The sequence below is a fragment of the Haemaphysalis longicornis genome, unplaced genomic scaffold (assembly GCF_048455015.1).
Source record: "Haemaphysalis longicornis isolate Haplotype H1 unplaced genomic scaffold, Haemaphysalis longicornis Haplotype H1 scaffold_8, whole genome shotgun sequence".
NCBI lineage: Eukaryota > Metazoa > Arthropoda > Arachnida > Ixodida > Ixodidae > Haemaphysalis > Haemaphysalis longicornis.
In genome coordinates, this window is record NW_027526445.1 from 178,172,171 (window position 1) to 178,187,239 (window position 15,069).

The 15,069-nt window shown below is 48.9% G+C and overlaps 1 pseudogene; it reads left to right on the forward strand.

Moving 5' to 3' along the window:
* The first annotated feature begins 1,846 nt into the window (after positions 1-1,846).
* Positions 1,847-2,409, forward strand: LOC144148596 (uncharacterized; annotated as a pseudogene).
* The last annotated feature ends 12,660 nt before the right edge of the window (positions 2,410-15,069 follow it).

Genomic DNA, 15,069 nt, shown 5'->3' on the forward strand with positions numbered 1-15,069 from the left:
ACGGACGGATGGACGGACAAACGGACGCACGGGCGGGCTGACGGACGGACGGACGGACGGACGGATGGATGGGTGGGTGGATGGATGTATGGATGGATGCATTGATGGATGGATGGATGGATGGATGGATGGATGGATGGATGGATGGATGGATGGATGGACGGACGCACGGACGGACGGATGGATGGATGGATGGATGGATGGATGGATGGATGGATGGATGGATGGATGGATGGATGGATGGATGGACGGACGGACGGACGGACGGATGGGCGGGCGGACAGACGGACGGACGTACGGACGGACGGATGGATGGACAGACAGACAGACAGACAGACAGACATACAGTCAAACCTCGATATATCGAGCACGGGTATATCGAATTATTGCCTATATCGAACACTTTCTATATCACCCGGAAAATCACGTGCATTTTTAATTTTTTGTATCGAACTCGGTCGGTTAAGAAATGGATATATCGAACTCAGCGCCGGCCGAAAGCACGCGCTCCGGAGACAGGCGGCAGGCTTTCCCGCAACGCAGGGGAGAATAGCGGTGGCGCCGCAGGCGTTTGCGACTCAAACGCATGCCTGAGGCGCCGGTAGCGCCATTCAGGCTAGGCGGCATACGCAGTTGGCTGACTCAGGCTCAGCCGGTTCACCAGTTGGTTCAGTCGTTGTTCATCAGCTTCATTCAGTCTTCGTCTTGTCTTGTTACAGTCGATAAGCTCAAGCCTCAACGCCTTAACGAACTCTTCAGCGTCGTGCGTGGTTTAAACTAGCGGACACTGTTCGCGCAGTTACGTGACTGTGTTTGCAAGGCGCAGTGTCAGCCGCGTGCGGCGTGGTGATGGCGGCAAACGTGAAGAAACGAACGTCACTGACGTTTGCAACCAAGCTGGAAATCATCCGCCGCGTCGAAAAAGGAGAGCAGAAGTCCAGCGTTGCCGCAGCGTACAATATACCGCGGAGTACGTTGAGTACGCTGCTCAAGACGAAAGGTGACATCAAGGCGAAAGCGGGACAAAGCCAGCACTGCGGTGCACGCCGTGTTCGGAAACCAGCCTTCCAAGACGTCGAAAGATCGCTCCACAGGTGGTTCCTGGACGCCAGAGCCAGAAATATTCCGGTGTCGGGGCCTATGCTCCAACAGAAAGCAAAAGGATTTCGCATTCATCCACCAAGCCGAAGGCTTCGCCGCAAGCAGTGGATGGCTACAACGGTTTAAAGCTCGCTACCAGATCGTCGGCAAGACGGTTTCTGGCGAAAGCGAGGACGCCAACGACGATAGCATTAAGAAGTGGCTGGACGAAGAATGGCCTGGCGTTCTCGCAAAATACGACCCAAAGGAAATATCCAACGCAGACGAGACAAGTTTGTTCTGGCAGATGCTCCCACGACAAACGCTCGACACCCGAGAGGAGAAGTGTCATGGCGGCAAACAGAACAAAGCCCGCATAACAGTCCTCTTTGGCGCCAACATGGACGGCAGCACGAAACTGCGGCCCCTGGTCATCGGCAAGTTTAAGACGCCGCACTGCATGCGCAACCGCTGCGACATTCCTGTCACGTACACGTGGAACAGGAAGTCGTGGATGACGCGCGACGTCTTCGAAAAATGGCTCAAGGATTGGGACACGCAGCTTGCAGAACAGGGGTTCAAGGCGTGCCTCCTCGAGGACAATTGCTGGGCACACCACACGGACGTGCCGCTCAAGAACATAGAGCTCAACTTCTTGCCGCCGAACACTACGTCAAAACTACAGCCATTGGACCAGGGTATAATTAGGGCGTTCAACGCGATCTACAAGCGAAGGCTGATCGAAAAGTTGCTCCTCATGCTGCGAATGGGCCAAGACCTCAAGATCGGCCTCTTAACTGCCATTCAAATGCTCAAAGGTGCTTGGGATGACGTAAAGCAGGAGACGATCGCCAACTGCTTTAGACACGCTGGGTTCGTCGTCGGTGCCGAGGAATCGTCCGAGGAAGATGAAACGTCTGAGGATTTCGAAGAACCTGCGCTCAAAGAGACGTGGAGCGAGTTCTCACGTTTTGTGGTTGCTGTGCCAGAAAGCATGACCATCAACGATTTCGTCGGGGATGACGAAACGGGGACCACGGCTGAACTAACCGACGTTGAAATCGCCGCGGAAATCACCTGCGAGCTGACTTAAGAGGCGGTGGATGGCGAACCTGCCCCTTCGACCACCGAGGACCCCGCTCCGCTCCCAACTACGGGCGAAACTGTGGCCGCTGTGGACCTTTACGCCGCTACCTCGGCAGAATGGAAGGTAGTGGTCTCGCGTTCGTGGACTCTTTGGAAACCATGGAGCAGGCTGTGGTACGAGATGCAGTCAACTCGAATAAACAGTCAAGACTGCTGCAGTTTTTTTCCCCTGGGAATAAATAGTTCACTTTAACGCTTCATGTGAGGAGTCATTCTTGTCATTGCCTTTTTAGTGATCGAATCGCGCTGCATTTTGACGCGTTTTTGATGAAATTTTACATATCGAATTTCGGTTATATCGAACTATTTCACGGTTCGCGCACTGTTCGATATAACGAGGTTTGACTGTAGATAGGATGTATGGATGGATGGGTGGACGGACGGACGGACGGGCTGACCATACTGTTTATAAATTAATCTAACCGTGCAACGCCTTGCGTCCCTTTTACGCTGCCCAGCCAGTAGCTCTTTTCCAAAACCCAGGAAACACGATGAACATGCCGTACAATCTCTTGAGAATTGCGACGATTCCTGAATATATAATTGCCACCCCCATAGCATGCCGGCAAATCTCTTTCGCAGCTGATCCCAGTTGTACCCTACGTGTGGCGATGCTTGTGTAAAAAAGAAAAACATAGGAAGTGAGTACATGCACGGTAACCAGCACAACAACGGTGGATGCAGGGTAGAATAACGACATCTGTACACGTCCATGTACAAGGCTACGCCCTCTCTGTACGCACCCCTCTTACGCATACACGCACACGCGCTCGTATAAATACAGCCCCACTCATAAATGTATGGTCACACTTTTATGCGAAGCATTATTCCCAACATTCGATTCTGCGTTACAGATTCAGGCAAGTTTTGTAACATACACTATGTCCCCATCCCCATTCGTCTGTTTGGCTAGTTAGATATTCCATCTTTTTGTTTCGAGGGGAACCATTGCTTACAGTTTAGTCATAGACATCTGCAGCGGCAGCCGACGTGTAGTCACCCATTCAAAGTGTAAATCTCTTCGATTGCCATTAACGTCACGATTGGATTTGAATAGAATGAGTAAGCAGCTATCTTACACAGCGTGCCGTATAAAGCCCGAAAAGGCGATCTGGCGCGTCGTGCTGAACCAGCGACTGGCATTTCCTTTGTTAAGAGGGCGAGCCACGATTTGCATCAGAATCCCCCGGTCAGCTAAAAATTCCCTCCGCAGGGCGGCGCTGCTATTGTATTCGACGCCATGCCTCGTCGCCGTTTCTCTCAGACTCGGAAGTGGCTTGCGAGGCACAGCGCCGCCGCCGTGCAGCGACGAGAGAATTCTTTGCCCAGTAGGCAGAAACTATATGAGATTCGGCGCTCCGCCTCGCGGGATCCCGTTCGTTACTTTTTACCCTTTAATACACATGATGAGTTCAAGGCTCGTGCGTGGTGCAGGATTGCACGCGGCACGGCAGGCTGCATAGGTTACCTATCGCGGAAAGAAAATGTCGAGAAATGCGTTCTCGCGCTTACGTCATTTTTGGGAGTTGGTTGTGTCAGCGCTGAATGCATTATGCAGATAATATTCATGTTGAACCCGCTAATCATCCTCAACATAACGTGATTTTTATGGCCCAAAAATGTTTCTCGCAGAAAGGTGCAATGCGAATGATATTTTGGCGGCCACACTTAAGCGACAGGTAGACAACATATTGCCAAGAGAGAAAGAAACTTCCAGAGGATTATTGATGCGAAATCCCCAACGCATTTTTATTTTCATGTTTAAGAGGACATGATGACGTTGCCCTTTTTGCCGTTGACGTACCGGAAAATTTGATGAGCTAGTCAGTTGTTTTCCGCCAACTTTGTGCTGAACCAACGCACGTAAAAGGCGCCTAAAGGACAATTTTATTATCAGTTTGAAGGCCGGCCCGCTGTGACGAAACATTAACCATGACGATCAATTACTCCTCCTCGCCGAGTCGGACCTGTAAGTCATCGGTGCTTCGCTGCTGTAAAGACGAATAGACAAGGCAGTTAACCAGCTAATTGCCCTGCACGGGGCACCTTGAGTACTCTTGGTGACGGTATTGGCGACACCGCGCACCCCGAGCACCGAACATAAGCTGTAACCTACCGTGGTGGTGCATTTTAGGGTGAACGGTAGAAACCTCGAACTGTGGTCGTCGGAGCCCAGGTCAAGCTCCGGCGGATGGGCTCCCTGTCTGTTTACAAGGCAGGGAGCTCCCAGACCTCTCTCGGTATCAGGGTAACCCGAGCGAAGAAAGTACTTCCCGTCCCCTGCTTTTCCTATGTCATATGGTAAATCGAAAACCCCCCTCCAAGCATGTTTCGTGGTCTGCACCAATATATCTTTTTCACCTATTCCTGCCATCAACCTCCCGAAACCCGACAATTACCCCCGCTTTTGATAGTTGAATCTGTTGACAAATCCAAGCATCTGTCTTCGCAATCCGTATATCTTGTATCTAATTTTCTTGAAGCCATCCTTGACAAGAGATACAATGCTAAAACACGAAGAACTGGTGAGGTCTTAGTTGAGGTCAACAAGCAGAAGCAAGCCACAACTCAAATCAGCCAAACCCGCATGGCAGGCCTGGATATTAGAGTCACACCCCACCCAAGCCTCAACAGCTCCCAGGGCGTGATATCCGAGCCGGATCTCCTGAGACAGAGACCGATCTGCTCGAAGGCCTAAAAGACCAACGCGTGACAGCAGTAATGCCGTCGTCATTAGTAGAGAAAACAAAAAAATAGCCACCAAATACCTGATACTCACTTTTGTTCGCTGCACACGGCCCGAGCACGTCAACGCAGGTTTCATTCGTTGTTCTGTCCGGTCGTACATCCCGAACCCATGGCGCTGTTTTAAGTGCCAGTGGTTCGGGCATGGGACCAACTCCTGTCGTGGCAGAAAAACATGTGCCAAATGAGCCCAGCATGATCATCTATCCGACAAGTGCACTGAAACCAACTTTACTTGCCCGAACTGGCACGGTCCACACGCGGCATACACTCGCGCTTGTGAAAAGTTTCAACTAGAGAAAAAAATCATTAAGGTAAAGGTAACGGGAAACATCGAACCTTCCCAGAGGCGCGAAAGAGGTTCGCCTCTTTACCCCTGGGGAGGTCCGCCGACGCGGCTCACCGGAGGGCGGAGCGGCATCTTGTTTCGGCGGGAACCCAGTACCGTGAGTCGGACCTGGCCCCACCTCCGCCCCCCATCGGGTTGCTTTAGGCAGCCCAACCCGTCACCACTGCGCTTGCTGAGCCAGCAGCGGCTGTGGTGGGAACAGTCACCGTCGGGACCGATGCCCCTTCGGTCCCTCCTTCCTCACCCTCCTTGCTTCCACTGGGGGCTGCGGAGGCGATGGACACCGGGGGTCCCGCATCGGCTCCTACCTCTGCCGCCCCGCCCGTGCCACCTGTGGTGCTCCCGACACCTTCGGCGGTAGCGGTTCAGAAAACGAAAGGCACCGGAATGAGTGCCAAGTTCAGGGGGCATAATCCATCGGGCACCCCTAGGACATCCGAGGATGAGATGGACGCGGGACCGTTCCTCTCTTTGTCGCAGCGGATAGAACGGGTCCCTGCATCCAAACCTGTAGAAAGGCCGAACAAGGCCCATCCGAGAGTCCAAGTCACGGAAGACGATACATATACAACACACTCCAATAGCGGCGAACACTTCAGAGTGGGAAACGGAAACATAATCCCATGGAACTGCAGAGGCCTTCATAAAAATCTTGACGATGTATACGAAATACTGCATGGTAATCAGTCAAGTGTAATGTGTGTTCAGGAAACACATTTCAAATCCAATCACACAAATTTCTTTGAATAGTTAAATGGTATTCAGAAAGGACAGAGATGGCTGCACATACTCTTCGGGCGATGTGGGAATAATCGCCAGGAAATCTTTAGCATGCCTCCCTGTCACTTCGAACACTTTCCTTGAGGCTGCAGCAGTCTGCACAATATTATTTATTAGGGTCATAACGGTATGCCCCCTATACATTCCACCTGATTTTACACTGTCGAGCTCCGACTTCAAGTCGCTGGTCGGCCCGCTGCCCGAACCATACATCCTCACAGGCGACCTTAATGCACACAATTCTCTTTTAGGCTCTTCTTGCACGGATGCCCGAGGTCGCCTGAGAGAAGTTTTTAACATCCTCGGGCGCATGCCTTTTCAACAAGAAACAGCGTACATAGCATAACTTAGGACAAATTACATACTGAAACCTTGACTTGGCTATTGGTTCTGCAATCATCTTTCCATGTGTTGAGAGGGGTGTGGGCACGGACCCATATGGTAGTGACGACTTCCCACCTCACTAACGTATATAGGTAAAGGCCCCCGCAGTCCATCGTCCGAAAACAGGTTCAATGGAGCAAGAACTGACTGGAATACATTAAGAGAGGCATCCAAACTACACCAAACACCCATAAAACATTTACACGTTGAAGAAGCTACCCAAGTCCTCACGGCGCACATCCTGGACGCCGCCGAAAAGTTCATTCCTACAGGCTTGTGGTGCCCCGCGCGACCGGAGGAGGCCGTGGTGGAATGAGGACTAGGCGGGCGGGAGAGGCCCAGAACAAGGGGTGGGGTATCCTTTGACGCCACCCTACGTCGGATAATCTCCTTTTGTTGAAGCGGGCAAAGGCGTTTGGAAAACGTGTGCGACGGGGGGCAAAACGAGAGAGTTGGCGCACCTTCTTGACATCCATTAACTCATGCACCGACACACACGCAGTCTGGACACGTATACGAAAGCTCAAAGGACATCAGACACAAAGCCTGCCCTTGGTTTTTACAACATGGGACACACTGGAAGACGATGCTAACACACCCGCACAACACTTCCAAGACATGTCCAGTTCAGCACACTACACGAACACTTTCCCGAGGTGTAAAGACTATAGTGGGAAGACGTCCCTACACGACAAGAAATCACATGCTTCTTACAACTCCCTGTTTACACTACATAAGGTGAGGGCTGATCTCAGCACGTGTAATCCCTCAGCTCCAGGCCCAGAAAACATTACATACCCAATATTATAACACCTACGTACAGACACACTTGAAACACCCCTACAGCTCGACAACAAAATATGGCTTTTGGGGCACATTCCAAAGTCTTGCAGGGAGGCCATAGTAGTGGCTTTCCCGAAGGAGGGGAAGGACCCAACCTCTGATGCCAGTTATCAGCACATCGCCCTTACAAGCTGCCAGTGCAAGCTCCTCGAGAAGATGATAAACAGGAGACGTGTACTTTCTTGAGTACAATGGTCTTCTCGAGGGCTGCCAGGCAGGCTTCAGGGCGGCGCCATCTACAAGTCACCAAGCCCTAGATTTTTTACATTAACGATACGTACCTGCACAATTTATATTGCATGACGATGTTATTTGATAATGAAAAGGCATATGATACTGCATAGCGCCATGGCATCCTTAGAGACCTCAAATCCTTCGGTATATCAGGTAACATGCTGAACACTGTGTCCAGAATATTTCATGTCCGAGTTGGTTCGGCAGTTTCAAACGTTCACGTGCAGGAGAATGGCGTGCCTCAAGGTGGCGTTTTGAGCTGCACCTTGTTTATAGTCAAAATAAATATGGTTCGGAAGGCATTGCTACCAACAATCTCTTGTTCGATGTATGTGGATGACGTACAAATATAATTTAAATCGGGATTTATGTCCATATGTGAACGACCGTCCAGCTTGGGGTAAACAAGCTTACTCAGGGGGCAGATAAAAACGGTTTTAGGCTTAGTCATGAAAAAAGTACCTGCGTCGTCTTCTGAAAGAGGTGCGGTATCCATCCCAACCCTCAAATTAAATTGAATGGTGACTTGATTACTGTAAAAAATGAACACAAATTTTTAGGCGTCCTATTAGACGAAAAACTCACATTCATTCCTCACATCAAACTGAAACTTAAATACATCAAAGCAATAAACATTGTTTAGGTCCTTTCACACCACTCCTATGGTGCGGACAAGCAACTCCTCTTACGTGTATTCACAAGCTTGGGGTGGTCCCGCTTGGACTTTGGAAGTGGGGTTTATGGTTGGGAATCAAAAACGGCGCTGAAAATGCTAGACCCAGTGCTCCACTTCGGGTTGAGCCTCACGTAGGGCGCCTTCCGTACTAGCCCCATACCAAGCCTATACGTCGAACGCGATAAATTATCCGTAGATCACCAGCGAACATACATGGATCGTCTTCACGCCTTTAAAATTTCGTCAATAACCCATCATCCTTTCAAACCTTTGATTTGTGATACACCTATGTCCCAACTTCTTCTAAATTGCCCGTCTATTTCTGCTCCGTTTTCACATAGAGTGAGACAGGAAGCATCAGAATTATCTGCCACCTTTTCAGACACCTACAAATGAACTCTTTCCGACTTTTTACCACCATGGGAACTTTACCAAGTCGCCCCGTGTCGTGCGACTTGTCTTTTGTAGCAGTTGATAAAAAGCGAGCACCTACAACTGCAATTCTGCAGCACTTCTTGTTCCTTCAAGAGAAATACAAGTGTGCAGAATTTTTTAGTGACGCAGCAAAAACACTCTTACCATGTCGTGTGCTGCGCACGGACCTTATTTTAGAGTATTTAATACCCTAAACTCGCAAAGCAGAATTATTACGGCTGAAACCTATGGCATTTTTCTGGTTTTAAAGCACATAGTCTACCATAAAATTCCCAAGTCCATCATCTTCACACATTCCTTGAGCGTATATCATGCATTTGCATCTAAGCAGTTTTTTAGAAATCATGTTATTTATTCATTTATTCTATAAAACCATTATGTCAGCATATGCGTTAAGTCTTGAAGTGACCGTATGCTGGGTGTCAGGTCACTCGGTGATTGCCGGAATCGATACAGCAGATCAAATGGCCGCTGCTGCTGCTGCTCTTACAGCTACAGTTGACATAACAACAATAGCGTACTCTGCCCTTACTCCACACATGAGACAACAGCTTCGAAAAACATGGCAAGCACACTGGAATGAACAGACAGACAACAAACTACACATTATAAAGACACTCTTGGGTGTACACACCACTAACACACACAACAGATACAATGAAGTTACTCTGGCTCGATTACTGATAGGTCGCACGCATGCAACACAGTCCTACCTTCTTACGGGATCTCCAATACCCCTGTGTAGCTGGTGTGGAGAAGGCCAATATATGATCCATGTGCTACTTCAATGCAAAGCACTCCAAACAACATGACGCAAATACTTCGACGACCTCTACAGACAACACATTCCACTACACACACCATTGTTTTTAGCGGGTGATCCCATGATTCCTCTACAACACCCCTTTAAGTTTGTTAGCGACATCAAGTTTTTACACCTCATTTCCTATCACACAGTTTTTTAAACCTGATTTCATGAAACGCACCATCACAACCTGGCCTTTTACCCCAGCCATCCTCATTGTGTTTTACTGAATTTACTTTTGTTTTTGTTGAACGATTTTAGAGTTTACGTTTTCATCCTACATACCTAACCACCGTTTTGGCGCTCGGTGTCATATTTGGCCTTGCGCATAAACATTCAGCCAGCATCATTATCATTAATCAGCGAATTGTTGCCTCTGGTGTATTCTATGAAACAAAAGTTACCTAAGTAGCCAGGTACCCCTTCGTCGACTTGTCACGTAAATGTTTTCCGCTTCGGCATAAATGACAAACACTGCGGTTTAAGGCCTCAAGGACTTATAAGGCGCCTCTCAAAACATTGTCGTGAATCGGAATTTGCATGGGCGCATTGAATGTGTGCACGTGTAGACGTTGCCGTCAACAGTACCAGCAATCCAACCAAAGAGCTGCGGGACCTCGGCGCCGCCTAGTTTCTTTCAATGAGTTCCTTGCGTGCTCTAAGAATCTTTCATGGCCAGCAGTCCCAAAGCAACCGATTGTGCTGAAAAGTTTCTTGCAGGCATCATCCTTTTCGTATGTCAATAGCGGGATCCTGCAAAGGGGCGTACTTGTCCTCATCATATTCAACACTTCTCTCGTCAGTCGACTCTGTCTTCGAAAGCCAGTGATGGATCCAATGAAAGCTATTTCGTAATGACCGATACTTTTTTTGGTTTCCGGAATAGCGGCTTATCTAACACGAGACGGGCAGCAAAAGCGACTTCGCGGACCTTCACGCCCTTTTAAACGACATGGATTCGCGATGATGGAGCGATTACCAGGGGTTTTGGTACGAAAGGTATGCTGTGCTGGTATTAGGAACAATAGGTTTGTGTCAAACTCCTTTATGTAATGTGGCAACCGCTCTGAACAGCGGGTTATCATGGCACTCCGGGTGTGGCATAAGAACCGTAATTTTGATCCTGCTCCATAGGGAATAGGACTAGGTTAGATTCAAAACATCCCTCTCCCTGAAATGACCACATAGTTTTATTTCACTCTTCATGCGTTCTCGAGGACCACTCAAGATGGTGGGCTTTTATGCTTATCGTCGGTAAAACTAGGACTCGAGTGTAAACCAGCCTCTCATCATCATCATCATCACCACCACCAGCCTATCTACGTCCACTGCAGGTCAAAGGCCTCTCCCATTATTCTCCAATTACCTCGCTCCTGTACCAACTGTGACCAATTTATCCCCGCAAACTTCTTGATCTCATCTGCCCATCTAACTTTCTGCCGCCCCCTGCAACGCTTCCACTCTGTTACCCTTAATGACCAGCGGTTACCTTGCCTTCGCATTACATGCCCTGCCCACGCCCATTTCTTCTTCTTAATTTCTACTAATATGTCTTTAACACCAGTTCGCTCCCTGACCCACTCCGCTCTCTTCTTGTCCCTTAATGTTACACCTATCATTTCCGCTCCATTGCCCGCTGAGTCATTCTCAATTTAAGTTGAACCCTCTTAGTGAGCCTCCAAGTTTCTGCCCCGTAGGTGAGTACCGGTAAGATGCAGCCGTCATACACTTTCTTCTTCAGCGACAATAGTAGTCTGCTATTCATTACCTGAGAATGTCTGCCATATGCGCCCCACCCCATTCTGATCCTTCTAATTATCTCTGCCTCATGGTTGGGATCTGGGGTCACAACTTGGCCTAAGTAGATATATTCGCTTACCACTTCCACTGCCTCGCACCTATCTCAAACCGCTGTGCTGTCCCTAGGTTATTCATCATTACTTTAGTTTTCTGCCTATTCATTTTCAGGCCCACGGTTGTACTCTGTTCACCCAGTGCGGAAAGCATGCTTTGCAATTCGTCTCCCGAGTTACTAGCAAGGCAACGTCATCAGTAAATCTGAGGTTACTGAGGTATTCTCCATTAACCCTTACTCCCACCTGTTCCCAATCCAATGTTTGGGTGCTCTACCCACTGCGCCACAAAGCCGACACAGAATGGAGGGCTACGAACGCGCCTTATATTCTTGACTCACCCCTCCCCTACAGTATATAAAAAAATAATACTTACCGGCGCCTGGTTTCGATCACAGGACCCTGCGGGCGGAACGCAAGGTACATGGTGCTCTACCCACTGAGCCACAAAGCCGACACAGGATGGAGGGCTACGAACGCGCCTTATATCCTTGACTCATTCAAACTACGCGAATTAGCTGCTGATACAGCAGCAGCAAGAACAAGAACAACTTCAACAATGACGTCTCCCATCGACTCCCTCGAATGGGGGGACTAACTCAACCAGAGGCATGTAGACGTCGACGACGCAACAACAACAGCCAGAGAAGAAAAGAGAAAGAAGAGAAGAGAAGAATAATAATCATACCCACCTGCTAATAAATGATGTCACGTGACCACGTAATTACGTCTCCTCATTTAATTACAATACAACAACCAACAGCAACAAGTGCAACAACATTAACGTAACGCAAACTACTTAACGTCGTGCGCCCCCGGAAATGCTCTGCATTTGATCGTGCCCCTCGCGAGGGGGATTTTTTTTTGTAGTAATAAAATTCAATGATGCGGCGAAAATGCAAAATCGACCTTGGTGGTTAGCCTTTCTGGACATTAAAGTGGCGTATGACAACGTAGACAGGGAGAATCTGTGAAAAATCCTGGAGGATGAGGGAGTGGGGGCAGAATTTATTTACAGCTTGCGCCAGCCTACCACCGTGTCCAGACAACCACTCGTCTATATTTACAGAAGTACAAGTGGCTGTTATTGCAATGGTCGCAGTTACACAGCTCCGTGCAGGACCGTTAAATATGACCCATGGCGTCACATGAGCGTCAGTTTGCAAGGTAATAGATTCGAACGGCATGGTGACCTCTTCTATTGTGAAAGACGAAACAAAACAAATCTTCAGGGTTTATTCCCCTCGCGCAGGAATGGGTACAAACATAAATATGGTGAACGTTCTACACGCACAAATACACAGTATCCAATCCACTGCTTATTAATGCGACCAGCGCAAGGTGAGTGGTTGTAATACTTGAGGGGAGGAAACCTCGTCCTACCCTTCATTCTCCTGGAAGGAATTGTACTTTTTCTTATATGCAGGTTATCGTATTTTCTCCAACCAAGGCGGGCAACGGTGTATTATCTCACCCGTCTGCCATAGTATCTCGTGAGCTTGATTCCACTCTTTCGATCACGGGTAAACCACTTCCCATTACTGTCGTAGCGATTGCCATCCTTTCTTCAATTCACTCGCCACTGCCTAATACACCCTCTGATACATGGTATTCTAACCGCGAGCTGTTCCGCGCCATCATGTGCTGAGTATTAAAAGATGGATAGCAATGATGATGTGTATGATGATGGCATGGACGCATCGTGCCTGCGTATATGACGTGCGTAAAATGTTTTCCATTGACGCCGGGCATACGTGGCGATTCCCTTAGCAGCAGAGCCCCAAAGATGAGAACGAACAAAACCGTGAGTTTTTCGAAATGTGTGGATCATCTCATCAAAGCACGGCGCAAAAGATGAGACCCAGACGAAAGAGGCACCGGCATTAACGTCACCCTTTCCCTATATAATTTTTAGTTTAAGGACTCCAAGCATGAATACTGCTCTCCTAACCTACCACTCATTCCCTTCTAGTTAAATCATACCACGTATATATGTATACTACCCCTATACCGCTGCCTCGTGTGGCTCAGGACTTCTTACTCTCCCAACAAAAACCTTCGGTAGGCAGGAGGCGTCCCGACTTTGCACTACAAGCGCCGAATGTTTTATCACTGACGTCTGCGGGACGACATATTTGGACAGTCCATCCTGCCCGTTTCCGCTTTCTTTCCCGTTCTATTTCCCTACTCTCGCCTCCACTCATATCGAAAGGCGGTGGCGACAGCGCTCGAACAGGAAGTCCGAAACACCGTTACTTGACATGCCGCGACGATAACGGGAGCGATAGTTTATGCCCGAAAACAACTACGGCATAACAACGCTCGGGCTTTCGAACTCACTCGCCTTTTGGGGGGGAGAAGGACGCGGAGAAAAAGATATCGCGAGAGGAACAAGAGAGGCAAGAAGGAAGGGGACGGCCCGGTAAAAGGAGGGTTCTTGCCGCTCCTCGCATAAGCAGATTCTGAAGCCTCTCCAGCCGCCATTGTTATTGAAATTCGGGAACGTTTTTCCTGGGAGCCCGAATAGCTCCTGCCGTCATCGCCGGCGTTCCTTCGCCCGCCACCCTTGTGGACGCGGCGAATATATATTGGGTTTTGACGCTTCCCACGCCCGAAAGGAGGAAAGAAACGGGTAAAGCGTAATACATCGAGAATTGGAGCCACAGATGACGAAGGGGAAAGGAGGAGAGGAGGAGAGGCATAAAGAGAGGCGAAAGATGCGGCGAGGCCGCAGCGAGGGGGTTTATATGGATGAAAGTCTCCCCAGCGGGTACGCAAGGGCTCTCTCTATTGCGCGCGCCTCCTGTCCATCTTTTATAAGCTCGTCTCGTTCAGTTCATTGTGCCACTCAGGGGGGCCCCATGGCAACACTGCTTTTTTTCTTTCTTTTTACCCGTACACCGTGGACACGAAGAAGTTTCGCATGCTGCAATTCAAAAGTTTTTCTTCTGCGCGCCCGCGGTGCTGAGTTCTAGTGCCACGACCGCCGGTTCTGGGGGTTACAACAGACCGAATTTGCCGCGGAGATTAAGGGACGTTTTTTTGTGGCTTAGGCTCGCGGGCTCGACACACTTTTTGCAACTTTCGGGCGAACAGGCCGACGCGAGTTTCGCCTGGAGAAAAATGTTTCGGCTTTTTCGAGTTCATTGGAGCGTGTTTTTCCTCTTTCTTCCTATTCTACTTGCATGATGTGCGCCCTACTTGAACAAAGCAGGCTCGCCGCTAGCTCGAAAACGCTGAAACCACCCAGCCGGTAACTATGAAAAATCTCTATTATGCAAGGCGGTGTTGCATCGTGGGTTTATTTCTTGTCGAGACGTCCCCGGCGTTTAATAACGCTTGTTTCTTCGAATTCACGGTGACGTCGATGAAAGTTTTGAAATCACGATGTACTTTATGTGTAATTTAAAAGCGCACGCTGAGTACTCAGATTTAATCTCATACAAGCAATATCAGAAGTTATTTAAGAAAAGAACGACTGCGTGTTGCATAATTCCCCGCAAAGCTACTAGAAATTTCACATCCTCCGTTGGTTTATTACCCACCGCACTGAAAACTGTTCTAGTGAAAATGTCCTTTTGAAAATACAGTCAAATCTCGTTGATACAATTTTCACTGGAACCGTTAAACAAAACGTATTATGCGAGAAATAGTATTACCCAGAGAGGTTTAAAAGAGCAGGAAAATGCGCTTAGTCTGTCCGCAACCGACATGTATTGAGCAACGCTAAAGTAGCTCG